Consider the following 16,357-nt stretch of genomic DNA (forward strand, 5'->3'; position numbering starts at 1 on the left):
TCTTTTATTCGCCAATGTTATAGCATGGGAGTGACGAGGAGGGTGAAAAGGAAGCCTGTTTTAAAATGAAATAGACACACACTTTGTGTATTGGGTAACCAACCACGGTTGGTCACTAAGAAGTGATACTGAAAACTATTTTAGGTGAGTAGATTACGCGTTGTGTGTTACAAGTAATCAACCACCGAGGTGTCTTGATTTTGATTGATGAACTATATGATAGTTTACATGTTTGACTCCAATAAAGGAGAACCTTACTGAATATTTTTGTACTCACTCTCTTTTACATGATTTGTAGTAAGGCCAAGATTTTTTTGTAGGGGAGTGACAAGCAATGGTGGAAAAAAAATAGTAATAGGACAACTTAGAGTTTTATGTTTTAATTTATTTTTAAGAAACTTTTGCATTGAACTTATTTTATTATTTTATGTTTTGTTATAACATTCATACTTTATGGAAATTATGAAATTTTGGAATGATTTTAAGTTTTGTTCAAACCTCCCTGATTTATACAAACTTAGAAGTTGTTAGTTTTAAATTTGGTTGGAACAACTTAATTTATGGGAATTAAGAAATTTTGGAATGGTGTTGTTTTGTTAATTAAAATTTTGTTCAAACATATGTAATATTGGAACATGGGAATTAGGAAATTTTGGAATGTTTTTTTCTTATTTTAAGTTTTGTTCAAACATGTGTATGGGAACTATTCGTCAATTTTGAAATGCTTTCATTTTCCTTAGTCATTAAAATGATAGGTTTTTAAATTATATAAAAAGTAGTATCCAACTATGACTTTTTTAATAAAATATATTTAGCATGTTTGCCCTATTTTAAATTAGAAATTTTTTATTATTAAGTGACGACTTCGACTGATGACTGTGCAGAAAGTCGGGTTGTTACAACACCTCCTAAACCTTGATATCTTCAGCTGTTAATGATAATTTTCTGTTACAACACATGTTAAACCCTAATATCTCTTGACGCTATTGAAACCCTCCTCCATACGATGCTTCCTCTTACAAAACCCTAAAACATATGTTACACTCTATTGCCGTTGAAACTTTGATATCTTCAATAGCGATTGATGAGAAGTTTATGTTAATTTATACTTCCTTTTTCAAGCGATGCTTCCTCTTAATCTATGAACATTCAGTGCACCATTTCAAATTATTTTTTTATGAACAACATAATTTATGAACATTTAGTGCACGATTTCAAACTATGTTTTATAAACAACACATACAACAACAACTCAACACCATCAACAAATTTTTTCCATAACTCCACCATCATCAACAAATTTATTTCCATTTCATATTAATATCTTCAAATACATTAAAGTCATCATTTTACTTCATGAGAAAAAATGCTAATATTCAAGATTTCATATGCATACATACATATATACATATGTACGCACGTACATACATACATATGTATATCAATGTTCTCATTTTACTAGGAAAAATACTAATATCAAGATCCCATATACATACATTCATATGTAGGTAGATACATACATATGAAAGTTTGTAACCTATTGGACATATAATATAAATTTGTATTTAATTATTATTATTGTTTGTAGTATACTTCAATTAGTATAAAAATAATGAACATTTATAGATTAAATAGATACCAATTTCAAAATAAAATAAATAATAAGAACAACGACATCTTACTAGCTAGACTGGACGCCGATCCCACAGTGACTGATGTCACCAAGGCCTTGTGACTAATGATGTAATATAAAGAAGAGGAAGAAAGGTCCAAAACGGATGAAGTGTTAAGCTAATTGATATATAACATAGAAATTGGGTACAAAGGCAAAGACGAAAGCATTCACCTGCAAACAAGTGGAGGGTATTGAAGACGGAGATGGAGTTGGCCATGCAGACAAGAGGCCCCTTGGCATCATTAGAGAAAGCTGGAGGTGTGAGAAGTAGCTCTTCCCACCACAAATCATTGTACGGAGAGAGAATCTACAAAGTATGACTCCCACCACAAATCATAGTACCGAGAGAGAATCTACAAGTATGGCTGGTGAGTCCTTCTTCCAAGTGTGGAGGCTTCCTCCTACGCCCTAAATTTCCTGTGAAGACCACCCCTACCCACAAAAAAAAAAAATTATTTGCGCCCTTAATCACTTGTGAAGAATAGCAAGCCCACAAAATAAATAAATAAATAAATAAAAAGATAGAGTTGAGTCCATAGCTCTAGCCACCCATCATGCTTTTGTCTTACTTTCTCTGTGCATGCAACTGGAGGACTGTCACCACCGCCCTGTCATCAACGTCCTCTTTTCTCTGCATTTTCTTTTTCTTCATTTCTCCTCCGTGTCACCGCAACCACCCATTGACCGCCATGAGCACCGTAGCCCATCGTCGTTGCCACCGCCAAAAATCACTGATAGTTTTCTCTAACTTTCAATAGTAAGGTGTGAAGTCAAAGCAACTACCCATGCCTCTGATGGAAATTAGGAGTTAGACCAGAGAAGGGTGAGTGATAAAACCCAATCAAGTAAGAGTTGGTATGATATTTCTAGTTACAATTAGGGAAAACAAGGGACTTTTTATTAAAACTAAATTGTTTTGTTTTCTAAAGTACTCTTAAATGTGTATGCTATTATATGAATTCTTATATGGATGTTGTTGTTTATTGACATGACGATTGACCATGAAAATAATTGTTTTGGGGCCGCATTTGTGTCTTTTATGATTTTCGAAAGAAATAAATGTGCATATCGGGTAACCAACCACTGTTGTGTTGGATTTATGCCCCAAAGCCTTGTAATTGTTTATTTAGTTTTTGACAATAATTTTTAATATTTTATTTGTAACCATCGTATGAAAATCCAAGGTTATTAATGTAATCTTGAACACTATATAGTTGACATATAAAAGGATCGTGTTCAAGTAATAACCTAAAGGGTCTATAGTATATGGATAAGGTTGGGTGTCTTATCCTAGTAACACTATTGATACGACCCACTTTGTAATCGATACACATGATTTGATCCAAATCGTTCATGTGGAGACATGTAAGTGGAGGTATCCTATACAAAGAGTTTGTATAAGACTGAACCAAGAAATATTTAATCACTCTCTATCAATCCGTTAATTGAGAAGATTAATATTTCACATGATGATCATATGCGACTTGATCTTAATCCTGAGTGAGTTATGAACTTCTGCCCGTGAGGGCTTATCTTTTGATTTACTTGGGTGAGAATGACTCTTTTAGTCGATTCAATATGCATACTATTTTAGAGACTTGACCAAATAGGGAGTTGGAAGCATAATATCATGAGATGGAATTCACTCTTTCTATATAACGAAAGTAGATGAGTTGTTCTCTTAAGTATTTGTAACGACTCAATTTTTCTACTTAATTTAAGGTCACTACTGTATACAATCATAAACATTGAATGCGGAAATACTCCATTTAAACTTTCATAAAACATAACCTTCAGCTTAAAATACTGCCATGGACTTGCGTGTTTTGAAAACACTTATAAAAACGACACAACAAAAGACGAAATAAAATAATAAACGTTTAAATAAAAAAAACATCCTATTCTAGCTCAAGTCTAAGAAAATAATACGACTACCTATGCATGTGCCATGGTCTCGAGTGTGATGTCATCGTCAATCGTACAGGAATGCATTTCCTTAACCTAAAATAAAAGTAGCACGTGGCTTGAGTATTTTAAGAAATACTCAGTAAGTAAACCCACCATTGAGGGTTAAATGCAAGAACATGCGAATGCAATGACGAGACCTATCATATCAGTCTATTTTTCCACACTATTCTAATAGGCAACTTGGATGTGTACCATATACTCTACACACAACCCATACATGCGAGTATGGCCCATTTTCTTGTCGGGCGAGCCTTCTCTAGTAGATCAACTTTTACCAGACACCCATTAGAATTAGTAACTATCACGACAACATTATGTAAAACATAACGATACTTCACCTACCTAATGGATGTATGCATTCGTACCCTTGTGAGGGAATAGGGTTATCCCCCAATGCATGAGCACACATAATACATGAGGTCCCAACATTTTTTCTTTTTCATTGTCATTTAATACAACCTTGCTAGTGTTTTGTACATATCATATCATTTTTAATTTCATTTCACATACCATTCATCATTCATATCATATCATTTCTCATTCTTCAGTTCTTATATTATACATTATTCTAACAGAGTTATATTTCATGTCATTTATTGTGATTTCATGTCATTCAAATTATGCTGTATACACAATATTTAGGAGACATAACATAACGTCTCATGCTTTTAACATAACATTTCACCATATACATATCATACCATAACATATTTCATATCATATGACAACATATATATATAAATCATAATCATATCATATCGTAAACACTTCGTGGTCATATCGTTTCCTAACTTATCATAGTCTTAACGTTCTTATATCTATCACAGTCATGTCGTTACATGAACGTACCTTAATCATATCATTACAGGAACGTTTCCTAACGGTATCGTTCTATCAATCACACACCTATCCCTTTCTACCCATAACCTAATCGTATTTTTTTATCAATCTCTCATATCCATAGCACTTCGGTATGTAACTTATCCTTAACGTTTCATGAACGTATCTTACTCCTATCGTTACATTTTGTTTTATGCATCCTTCTCGTATCTTATCTCAAACATATCATTGAATATATCGTACCGTAATTATTATCATACAATTCACATATTTTAACATATACATAACATATCAGAAGCATATCGATCCACAAACAATTCACACATATCAATATATATGACACGTGGCGAACCACGAGGCACGTGTCAACATCAAATATAACTATGTCGATAGTAAGACCACTTACCTAGTTAACTTAAGTTGTTGTCACCAATTTATCCTTAAGAAAGTTTGATTTTGTCCTTTGTATCCAAATCAACCTATATGAACTATGTCATCAATTTCAATTTCAATTTTCTAAATTTTACAATAGTCCATGCTTTGGACTTCATGTGAGCATTAGACACTTTATGAGTAGAGTCTTGGAATGTTGTAGGGGTGTACACCCAACCCGAAAACCCGAGAACCCAACCCGACCCAACCCAAAATATAAGGGTTGGGTTGGGTTGTATTGGATTTCGGGTTTGGGTTGGGTCCATTTTTTTTTAACCCAATCTGATTTAGGTTGGGTTTGGGTACCAAAAGAAAATGATTGGGTCAACCCGACCCAACCCAAAAATATTAAAAAAAGAAGAAAAAAAATTAAAGCCCAAAGGGCCAAAGTCAAAGCCCAATCTACAATCTTGTCTCTAACCAAACCCAAGCCCAAACCTGACACTTCAAAACCCAATAATTACATCATTAGTAAAAGAAATTTTTCTCTCCCTCCCTCTCTGCTATATGCTCTAGTCGTAGGCAGTAGTCACCCTCCCTCTGCTCTCTGCGTCCTTTAGCTCGAGTGAAGTGTCTCCCTCTCTTAACTCGAGGGAAATGTCTCCCTCTCTGCGTCCTTTAAGAGAAATGACTGTTTAAAATCATGTTATTTTAAATCAAGTTATTTTAAATTTCTACATAAATCCATCTGCTCTCTCCACTACTCTCTGCTTTCAGCCATTTCTACCTCACAATCTGAATTTAAGAAGAAGAAAACTAGTAAATCAACCTTGTGGGATCACTTTACAAGATTAGAGAACAATAACAGAAGGTGCAAGTGCAACTATTGTTCTAAGGAGTATGCTTGTGATACTAATTCTTATGGAACTAGCATGTCATGGAAGCACTTAAAAAATAAGTGTAGAAAATACAAATATAAGGTGGAGGAAAAATGACAAACCACTCTAAGTTTTCAACGTTCAATAGATGGAAAGGGCGGTAGTAATATTGTTACTTTATTATTTAGTCAAACAAGATGTAGAGCAGCATGTGTCAAGATGATAATTATGGATGAATTGTCATTTAAATTTGTAGAGAATGAGGGTTTCAAATTGTTTTGTAGTATTGCATGTCCTAAGTTTGACCCTCTCTCAAGAGTAACCATTGCTAAAGATATATTTTTTAGCTTTATCTCAAAGAAAAAAAAAAGTTAAAGATTTGTTAGTCTGTAATTCCAAGAGGGTTTGTCTTACCACTAAATCATGAACTTCATTGCAAAACATTAATTACATGGTAATCACCGTACATTTTATTGGTTCAGAATTGAATTTGGAATTCTCAACCTTTGTCAAGTTGCTAACCACAAGGGAGAGATAATTGGCAAGATTATTAAGAGTTGTTTATTGGAATGGAGAATCGATAAAGTTTTCTCTATCACAGTTGATAATGCAAGTTTCAATGATATAACTATTTCATATATTATGAGAAGACTTAGAAGTTGGAATTCACTTGTCTTAGATGGAGAAATATTATACATGAGGTGTTGTGCTCACATAATTAATTTGATTGTGAATGAATGGCTTAAACAAATGCATGACTCCATTTCTAGTGTTCACAATGACGTGAGGTATGTTAGATCGTCCCCCAAGAGATTGACAAAATTTAAAGATCGTGTTGAACTAGAAAAAATTAAATGTAAAGCACTTGTTTGTTTGGATGTGGCGACTCGATAGAATTCCACTTATTTGATGCTTGATCATGACTTGAAATTTGAAAAAGCTTTCAAAATATTAGAGTAAGAAGAATTAGATTACGTTGATTACTTCAAAGAGAGGACCATCGAAACAAAAGAATAGGCCACCAATCATTGATGATTGGAAAAACGTTGCAGCGTTTGTAAAGTTTTTTAAGGTTTTCTATGATGTCACTACAAAGATAAGTGGTTCTTTATATGTGACTTCTAATTCTTATTTTCATGAACGTTGGGGTATTCGAGAACATTTAATTCAGTAGAGTACAAATGTGAATTCTGTTTTAAGTAACATGAGTTCAAATATGAAAGTTAAGTAGGATAAATATTGGGGCTCAGTGGAAAGAATTAATAAGTTGATATTCATAGCAGTGGTACTCATCCTCGTTACAAATTGGATTACATATCATTTTTCTTTTCGAATATTTATGAAGATGCTATGGCTAAAGTGATGGTGGATGGCATAAAGAATTATTTAATTCGTTTGTATGATTACTAAAAGTTTTATGATAATGCTCAAGATCATCATCAATCGAAATCAAGACTCATTTCTAAGTCCATGAGTATGGAGATGGACACAATTGATGAAGAGAATTTGAGTGGTTCAATATTAGTATTATCAAAATACAAATGAAGAAGAGATGAGCAAAATTCACTCGAGTTAAAGAATGATGTGGATTGATATTTATCTAACCCGAGTGAACAAACTGATGATAATTTTGATGTTTTGGCATGGTGGAAAGCAAATGAGTCTAAATATAGAGTTTTATCGAAAAATGCCCAAGCTGTTTTAGCCATTCGAGTGTGGATTGTATCTTTTGAATCAATATTTAGTACAGGTGGGAGGATTCTTGATTCTTTTAGGAGTTCTTTGACACCTAAAACAGTGGAAGCTCTGATATGTACACAAAATTGGATCGGTAGAAAACCAGTATCGTTAGATATTCCTCAACAACTTGAAGATTTGGAGATTTGTTCTGCGATTGAAACAAGTAACTCCAAATTTATTTATTGTCTATTTTTTAAGATGCATTCTATATTGTTATATCACAATTTATATTTTATTTTTTCGATGATTTAAGACCTTCAAGCTCCACCAATGTCAGAATAATTATTTTTCAATGTATGTAAAATATTTGAAGTTACAATATGCTTTATCCAAACAATCTTAAATGGTACTAACTTTTAAGATGCTATTTATCTTTGGGAGGAATTAAGAATGCAATAGAGGATTGGATAGCTTTAAATTTTTAGGCATTTCGTTGAATGTTGTAACTTTGAAATTAATTTATTGAATATTCTTTAAATATTTATAGGTGAATTTTTAGACATTTTGTTGAATGATTATATATGATGAATCAATTTAATTAGATGGCGTAGCTTTGAAATTGATTCATTGCATATTCTTTACATATTTATAGGTGATAATATGAATGCAATAGAGAGTTTGATATTTTTATCTACAACTTATAGATAGTAATTGTTTTATCATTTTAGGTCATACAAATTAAATTTTTAAATTTTTTTTGGACCAACCCAAACCCAACCCGAAAATAGAGGGTTGGGTTGGGTTACCAATCCAACCAACCCGAACTTTTGGGTTGGGTTAAAAAAATCCTTCAACCCAACCCAACCCAGACCATGTACACCCCTAGAATGTTGTATATATATAGTGTTATTTTCGCTACATATGTTATTTTCTATTTTTATTGTTGTAAGGAATGTATTGTTACTAAACTCAATTTCCTTCCTGTAATTATTTTCATTCGTGTAAACAAATTTTCATTCTCTAATAGTACTCTTCTTCTTACTTCAAAATCTTCCCTTTTTATTCCAAATCTTACATTTTTATTTTCTGAGCCTATTTTTTTTTTTCTTTTTGTTAACAGATAGGCTTAAGAGTATCTCCTTTCTCTTTCTTTTTATTACTGTATTTCCCTTTTTCCCTTTTCTATTAGGTTAAAGTTCTCTCTTTATTTCCTTTATTTTTTCACTTTATTTCCTTTATTTTTTCACTTTCTTTCTTTGGATTCTTTTAGTTTTCTCTATATTTTCTTTTATCTTCCTTCTAATTCTGTCAACAATTATATTTTTGATTTTTAATTTAATCCATTCATTTCACTATACTATTCTTTTCTTATAGTTCATATAAAATTATTAACAACTAAAAGAATTGCAACAATTAAGAAGATCTAAAATTAAAATATCATTCCTTGTAATTTCCTAAAACTCATACAAAATTCTTTTCATTTAATCTAATTCAAAACTAAATAACTATAACCAAATTAATATCATTTAATAAAATAAAAGGAAGATTTAACATACCACCTCTTCAAATGACATCTGGTTATGTGAATAAAATCTGCTTAAACCTTTTGTTTTTCTAGAAAGTTGTTGGGATTTTGTTCATGTGTATGGTCACATGAATCCTTGAAGCTGGGCAACCCATACAATGATGACCCAATGGTATTGTACGACCCGTGACTGCGCTCAATACCCGCAACCCGTGTAACGCGACTGCGACCCGAACTTCGGCCCATGAACCGAAGCCCACGGGCTGCGGACCAATAACCTCGAAGCCCATCTACATCCCGCGACCTGTAGTCTGCGTCTCGACCCAAGAAGCCACTGTGCATGCGTCGACCCCACTCAACTATTGGATCGGTATGTCAACCCTCGAAGGGGTGAATAGGGTTTTAACAATAAAAATATTTAATCGTGATTAATTTTTATAGTTATGAAACTGTTTAGAAATGAGTAGAAAATGATAATTAATACAATAAAGTAGTTCAAGAAATAAAAATAAACAATTATGAAAAACCTAGAACATGCAATAAATCATAACAACAATTTTGAGATTAAATAAGAAAGAGTTAGAAAATATAACACCTTAGTTTTATAGCGGTTCGGTCAAACTCGACCTACTCCACTCCTCAAGCACCTCTTGAAAATTTGAATAAACGTTTATGGAGTCTTTTCTTGAATCAGAGCTCAACCGCTACACCATTCTTTTTATGAGTTTAAGAGCAAACTCAATCTTTTCCACGGCTCAGGATCAAACCACTACAAGTATTTGAATTTTGTAGAAACACACCACAACTCTAGATTTACAATTTGATCCCTCAAAACTATTTCTTACAATATAATAAAATTCTCTCTCAAGAATATGATGAAGAGAAATAAAATTATCTTCGTTAAATTTTTCACATAAATATAGTCATTTTTCACTTAATAAAGCACTGAATTTCCTTCCTTCTACAAACTTATCTTCATTATATTTATCATTTGGTATAAGAGTCTTGTCTCTCTCCGCTGTAGTTAAAGATAACTAGAAGGTAGTTTTGTTCAACTAGGAATACCAAAATTTGTTAGTCACTAAGATCATTGGAGCATGTTAATGGAGAACTTTCTTCACTCTAAAGAATATTGGCAAGTAGTTGAGTCTGGGTTTTTGCTGTGTAGCAGATGATGCCAATTACTCAGATGAACAAAAGAAAGAGGTAGCAGATTAGAAATTGAAAGACTTAAGAGCTAAGAACTACTTTTTCCAAGCCATCAATGACTCAATTTTGGAAACTATTTCGGATAAAGAAACTTCGAAAGGAATTTGGGATTCAATGAAGAAAAAATTCTAAGCAAATACAAAGGTGAAACGAACACAACTACAGGCTCTGTGCAAGGACTTTAAGACCCTTCATGTGAAGGAAGGTGAAATTGTTTCTGATTTCCTTTTTAGTACTCTCACCATTGCTTAAAAAATGTGTTTCCATGGTGAAAATATGAGTGATGTTAGCATTATTGAGAAAATTACGCTCCATGCTTCAAAGTTTGATCACGTAGCTTGCTCTATTGAAGAATCCAACGATTTGGACATCATTTCCATTGATGAATTGCAAAGTAGTCTACTAGTTCATGAACAACGTATGCAAAGACATATTGTGGAAGAACAGACATTGAAGATCACTCTTGATAGTAGTATAGGGAGAACAAATCGTGGAGGTGGCACATTTCGAGGTAGAGGACGAGGACGTGGAAAACCAGGTTTTAACAAAACTCTTGTTGAGTGTTTTTATTATCATGATCTTGGTCATTTTCAATATGAATGTACCAAGAAAAATAAGGGAAATGAATCACAAGCTCATTTTCCTGAAACTTCTGAACCGCTGCTTGTCATGGCATTTGTCTAAAATCGACTCAACAGGTTGTTTGTCAAACAAAGATAGCCACCATGATACCAAACATGGAGCCACAAATGACTCAATTGGTGACCTTCATGAAGAAAATTCAGAGCAACACACATTAGAAGAACACATAATTGTTGATCTTGTTGTTGATCCCTCTAATAATTCTACTACTATTCTTATTTTCAAACTAGGAGACAAACGCTCTAGGCACCCTCCAACTTGGATGCGTGACTATGAGACTGGAGAGAACTTCTATGATGATGATGATGATTAAGGTAATTTTTCTCTATTTTTTTATCAAGATCCTTTAACATATGTGGATGCAGCAAAAAGTGCCAACTGGCGATGTGCCATGGATTCTGAGATTGAAGCAATACGGAAAAAAGATATTTGAGATCTCACTAGTCCTCCTCATGGTACAAAAACAATTGGGGTAAAATGGGTGTACAAAATGAAGCTGAATGAACATGGAGAAACCAACAAATACAAAGCTCGAGTTGTCGCTAAAGGATACACACAACAGCATGACGTGGACTACACAAAAGTCTTTGCCCTGTAACTCGTATGTACTCTATACGATTGATACTTGCTCTAGCAGCTCAAAAGAAGTGGATTGTGTTTCAATTGGATGTTAAATAAACATTTCTTCATGGAGAGTTGAATGAGGAGGTTTATATGGCACAACCTCTTGGTTACGTGATCAAGGGAGAAGAGGATAAAGTATAACGCTTGAAAAAGGCTTTATACGGTTTGAAACAATCTCCACGTGCGTGGTACAACCATATTGAAACTTATTTTCAAAAGGAAGGCTTTGAAAAGAAGTCTTTGAAAAGAAGTCATTACAAGGTACTTTCTTCCTTGTATGTCTTTATGTAGATGACATCATATTTATTGGAAACGATGAGGCTTTGTTGAGTTCTTTTAAAGAATCCATGATGAAGGCATATGATATGACTAATCTTGGATGAGTGCGATATTTTCTTGGCTTAGAAGTGTCACAACGAGTTAATGGTATTTTGATTTGTCAAAACAAGTATGCCCAGGAAGTATTGGAAATATTTAATATAGTCTGCAATGCTGTATACAATCCTATTGTACCTGGATTTAAGTTTGTTACGGATTCTACTAGCTTAATGTATTAACATCTACCAAACCTAACATCATGTTTTCTGTTAGTTTGCTTAGTAGGTACTTGACTAATCCTACTGAAATTCATTTTCAAGCCAAGCCATTAAAAGGGTGTTTTGTTACAGAAAAGGGACACTCATATTTGGTATTTTCTATAAGAAAGATGGTAATATTGAGCTTACTGCCTACATTGACAGTGATTATGCAGGAGATTTGGAAGATAGAAAAAATACATCAGGTTATTCATTTTTGCTAAGTTCAGAAGTTGTTTCATGGTTCTCAAAGAAGCAACCCATAGTCGCACTCTTCACTATTGAATCTGAATTCATTGCTGCTGCAACTTGTGCTTGCCAAGTCATATGGTTGAGAATGATGCTGGAAAAACTCGATCATATCCCAGTTGGAGCTACAATGGTGTACTGTGATAATAGTTTCACTATTAAGCTGACCAGAAATCCAGTCTTGCACGATCAAAGCAAATATATTGATGTTTGTTTCCACTTCCTCCGTGATTTAAGTAAAGATGAAACTGTGATGTTACAACATTATCATACTAAAGAGCAAGTGGCTGATATCATGACAAAACCTTTGACTCGAGTTATGTTTGAGAAGTTACACATGTTGCTTGGTGTCTGTCAAGATCCTCAAGTTTGATTTAAAGACTGAGTCATCAGTTTGGAGGGAATGTTGCAAAAGATTTAGTTACTATTTTATGTTTTAGTTTCCAAATATCAGATCACTAATATTATCTTATGCTGTATATTTTGTTTTGGCGTGATATTCTGCTTTCTATTAGAATTTTTTTTCTGTTAAACATTGTACTGGCTATAAATATATTCATTTTTCATCTAATAAAACATTGAATTTCCTTCCTTCTACAAACTTATCTTCATTAAATTTATCATCTCTAAAACTCGATTTTTTACTAAAATCAATTCAATTGATTTCTTACAAATAAAGAAACGAGCTCTTAAAATTATATTATTTGATTGAAATATTGATTTAAGAAAAACATTCAAGGTTCGATTGCTCAGTTGGTCAGTGCGTTGGTCTTATGAGCTAAAGGTTGTGGGTTTGAACCTACTAGAACCAACCAAAATTAGAGGGCACTTTCAACACTTTTTATTTAAACACGTATATACTTTACTTTTTAATGAATAATTTTTAATTTTTATTATAATTTCTATTAAAAAAATGTAAAGGAACCTAATAAAGAAATAAATTGAAGCTAGAAATATATGTATATAATACAAAAAAATAAATATAAATATACAATAGGTTAGTTATCTACCTTAGCGATCAACAATTAGTTCTTTTGGCTCTAATGGTGTGCATTCGAACCCAATGGCACATGGTTTTCCTTTCATGTCATAGTGACATGTGGCATAATTGGAAGGGTGGTAGGTCACAAGTTGGATGGAGGCAGTTCGGGTCGGTCAATTGCGAATCTTGGATCAGGTCACCGGTGGGTCTGCACTCACCAATCATATGTTGACACGTGTCGCGTAGTAGCCTTTCCTCACCTATTAGCTAGACTTGCATCTCCGTCAATGCTTGACTATCAAGTTTAATGATGATATGGCTGGAATAACTCAGCTGGTTAGAGAGTGGTTATCATCCACAAGGACGGAGGTTTAAATCTTCCTTTTAACAGTTTCTTATTTATTTGTATGTGTATCTACATTTGATTTCATCTTTTTTGGTGTGAATGTCTATCAATGGACTAGTGACATCTCCTCCAAACACCTATCAAAACTCTATTCCTCCATATCGTTCTTAACACCTATCAAGACTCTATCCCTTCACCCACTGATGCCCTCACTTCAAATAGTTAACACCTATTAAGACTCTATTCCTCCATGTTCTTCTTAACATCTATTAAGACTCAATTCCTTCGTCTACTAATGCCCCCACCTCACATAGGATAACATCTACTAGTTGTGTTCCTATTATAGCCCAAAATTTGAATCTCGAAATCAAAGACTGGACCAACAGACTATGCAATGAAATCGTATAAAAGCAAATAGGCAAGACGAAATTACAAAAAACTTTAGCAATTATGTAGAAAGTTTGAAATCTAAAACAAGGTGTTCAAGTAGTAAATGAGTTCTATGAAAAGTATGTAAATGGTTTACAAAACAATGCATGACAGATCTAAACAAAAATATGCACAGACTCCTGGAAGCCCCAGTACACTCCTCTGTGGCATTAAGATTTAGCATGCATTCCCGCCTCGAACCATGGCATCACTCACCTAAAAAAAAAAAGAGTAGAAAGGAATGAGTATAAAAATACTCAGTAAGCAGCCTACTTGTAGGCTCTTTTCGCATCCTTATCTTGGTAGGTATCAACAGTCTGTCTCGGGTTTCTAAGGAGAGTGATCTAAGCTACAACTCTCTTTTCTGTATCTTAGGAGGCTTGTCCATCTTATTCACTGAAATGATCAGTGTTCTGAGGTGAGGCGCAACCTCATAAGTAAATCTAAGGTGATCGTACGGATGGATCTGAAAACGTGACTCTCTCTAAACATCATCCATGGAGGTTAGCTGACGACCCTCACACGGAACCACACATTTACTAAATTTGGGGTGCGACCCCCCTGTGTGCCGGTCAGCTACTTAGTTGTCCTACGTGGCTCCATGTCCCCTACTCAGGGACGGGTTTCTTAGGCCCAGGAGTCCTATTCAGAAGACCCCTTAGCTATCACCACTAGGTCTGGGCACCTGTCACACTTTCCTATCTGGATCTGCCAAGCTCAACGATCTCCATACGAGAGCTCTGTCACGACGGTAAAGTATCGGAGAAGAGAGAGAAGTGGAGGTTCTGATGATAGTATCCACACTGCTCAACTCTAATGTGTTACCTACAATTACCGTGGTGACCTACTATTCTTTCTAGGGTGGAACTTGGTGGCTTAGACTTGGATTCATGCATCTCTAGGATTCTCGTGCTTGGTCTCACAAACCTATTGGGTTTGGAATTCTGAGCTCTGAATTTGCCGATAATCATTTTTGCGGGTCTATATGCACGGTGTTCTAGAGGCCTCCCATTCTAGGATCTCGTCTAGCCTACTTAGTCACAAGCACCCTAATCCACGCTCATAATTCCTTCCTATTCAACAAGAAAGATAACACAAGCAATCATCATGCATAAGAGTTCACGCGCAACAGTTCATGCAATATTAGCAAACATGCTCAACGGGAAGATAACGTCCATCTTCACCCGGAGAGTAGATTTCACAAGTTTCTCATCCTCCTCATGCATGCATACTTTATCAGAATCTCAATCAAAACAGATTTAATAAACATTTCATATCTTGCTTTCCTTAATCATTTCATTTTCGCAGTTTCTATACTAATATGCTAGGTCTGGCTAGTTAAGTTTATGGGTGGTAGTATGCATGCTCGTTCCTAGTGGTTCCTACATGTACTGCTCGTGGGAATCCAAATGGCTACTTACTTGGTTGACGCGTGCCTTCCCGAGTTCGAGTTTTCTTGACGGAAAGGATTCCAAAAATTCTGAAATTTCCTTGACAGGTCCTAATTCACATAATAATAGGGTTAGTGTCAAAATCGGGTCGAGAAACAAGCAAACAGAGACCGAACAGAAAGAAAAAAAGTGACTCACGCGCCTACACGCGCCTTGGAGGGTTTCTACGCGCAGATCCTATGCGCGCGTGCCCACGCACGGCTTCCCGAGTAGTCGCAGGTCAGAGGCGCCAGGTCGGGGTGGTTTACGGATGGAGCGGTACACATGTGGTGCCGGGTCGGGCTGGCCCTGATTTGCGTGCCTGACGCGTGTTCGCTGCCGTGTGAGGACGTGCCTCACCAGTCGGTGATCGCCACGTGTTGATCATTGATTCCGCCACGCTCCTCCGTATGCTGGCCGATGCGTGGCAGCATCTCTTCCCTCTCTCCTGCGTGTTTTCAATTTTTCCAATGTTAGTCTCTTTCACGTTTCGATCTATTTTCTTCCAATATTTTTATCTTTCAATTCGTAACCTGATTCAAGAATTTTCTTCACGAACCTTGTAGATCTCCTATTCTAATCATTCGAAACAATTTTCTTATATTTTTTTGATAATCACAGATCTTAACATTTGTGTTCGAATTTGGAGAAAACACGAGTTCTTACCGAAAATCACGTTTTCTTGAAACTTCGATTTGAATGCCAATCTTGGCCGCCTTCACTCTGAAACTTAACCAGATAACGTTGTTGAGGTTAAGAATCCAAGGATCAACACAAAATGTCGCTAACACATGAAAATCTTGATGACTTCTCGATCTAGACATTCGTGGACTAACCTGAAGTTCTTGGACGTTTTGACGAAATAGGAAGGTGCGATTTGTAAGAGCACCTTGCCTCGGGCTGTTGATGGTTTATATTGGAGACTCGGATCTC

General features: G+C 34.9%; 1 long non-coding RNA gene across 1 annotated transcript; it reads right to left on the reverse strand.

The window, feature by feature from the left end:
• Nucleotides 1-15,116: 15,116 nt before the first annotated feature.
• Nucleotides 15,117-16,141, reverse strand: LOC111485544. The gene is made up of 2 exons (XR_002718680.1): nt 16,091-16,141; nt 15,117-15,495 (listed from the first exon to the last, which is right to left on the reverse strand). It is a non-coding gene; the product is annotated as an uncharacterized LOC111485544 (long non-coding RNA).
• Nucleotides 16,142-16,357: the final 216 nt, after the last annotated feature.

Source organism: Cucurbita maxima, unplaced genomic scaffold (genome assembly GCF_002738345.1).
Source record: "Cucurbita maxima cultivar Rimu unplaced genomic scaffold, Cmax_1.0 Cma_Scf00010, whole genome shotgun sequence".
In the NCBI taxonomy this organism is placed as follows: domain Eukaryota; kingdom Viridiplantae; phylum Streptophyta; class Magnoliopsida; order Cucurbitales; family Cucurbitaceae; genus Cucurbita; species Cucurbita maxima.